This window comes from Amphimedon queenslandica, unplaced genomic scaffold, assembly GCF_000090795.2.
Source record: "Amphimedon queenslandica unplaced genomic scaffold, v1.1 AMPQUscaffold_4385_Cont23635, whole genome shotgun sequence".
NCBI lineage: Eukaryota > Metazoa > Porifera > Demospongiae > Haplosclerida > Niphatidae > Amphimedon > Amphimedon queenslandica.
This window is the reverse complement of record NW_003555302.1, coordinates 369-1,520: the sequence shown is the minus strand read 5'-3', so window position 1 is coordinate 1,520 and position 1,152 is coordinate 369. Positions and strand designations below refer to the sequence as shown.

General features: G+C 37.6%; 1 long non-coding RNA gene across 1 annotated transcript; it reads right to left on the bottom strand.

Annotated features, from left to right (window-relative positions):
* Positions 1 to 255: 255 nt before the first annotated feature.
* Positions 256 to 826, bottom strand: LOC109592667 (uncharacterized). Its single transcript, XR_002190483.1, has 2 exons — positions 469 to 826; positions 256 to 421 (listed from the first exon to the last, which is right to left on the bottom strand). It is a non-coding gene; the product is annotated as an uncharacterized LOC109592667 (long non-coding RNA).
* Positions 827 to 1,152: the final 326 nt, after the last annotated feature.

Here is a 1,152-nt window from a genome sequence, read left to right as displayed (position 1 = left end):
TCTCTTTTTCGTGATAGGGTAGTCCCCTTATATCGCGATGGTCAAGTTGATGAAGCAGTTTTTAAATATTTAAACAGGTAAGTTTTTAACAGGCTGGATCTTTTTAGTTAGAGAAATGGATTGATGAACTAGATGACCAACTTCCTCCACTCACAAACTTCATTTTACCAGTAAACTGATATCACACTGCTGCACATTAAATAAATGAGTGTGCTATCTATAATATCACAATGCGGTATTGGTGGGAGTGTTCTGTGGGTTTTATCACAACTGTTAGGCCTTTGATCTTTGCTGCAACTATACATTAAATTAATGTTAAAGACTAATTATTTAAAAAATCAATGGAAGTTCCTAAGTATAATAATTTAAGTACATGTATCTGTAGGTTAAAGGTTTTATGCATCTCCTCTTCAGTTTTACACTAAATAAAATAGTAGCAAATCACTTTGACTGATAATAAATATTTACTTGGAGTGGCATAATTGATGTCCTTACCAGCTTTAGCGTAACCGTTGGCTTCAGTACTTGGGTCCTTCTCTGCTAGTTTAAAACACAATGATAGTTTTAAAATTGTCTACTTAAAAGCATTATGAGCTGGTCTATTAACTAAGTATGTAAAGTACCCATACTAGCAGCTAACTTTGGAGCACATTTCATTGGGTAATTTATCAATCTTTGCAACCATCATTCTCCAGTATGCATGATGACACTTGGAGATGTAATCTTTGCTGCTAGACAAAGTTGAAAACTACTACAACGAGACACCTACGGTGCATGGCCTCGCCCCTATAGCTGCTATGGTGCATGCCCACACTTCAATAACTGTTTGATTATCAACATGAAGAGAGTCTGCTCAACACTAGCTTCCTACAGTTGCACTTGCTCTTGAATACCTGCAGAAGTAGCAGCACTGCAGCACATACATGCAAGCAGCTCCAGCCCCTCCCATGCATGTAGATTGAAAGGTGTGGCATTCCATGAGTGGCAGCAAGAAGACCATGTGAGAAAGAAGCTTCACTTTTTCTTTACTAATCAGCAATATATGATAAACTTGCTGACAAAAAAAGTTGCTGCCTTTGTATATTTGAGATAGCATAGGTACTTTAGTACCTATAACCCAGCAAGTTGTTGCTCTAGCGCTGCACAAACGAG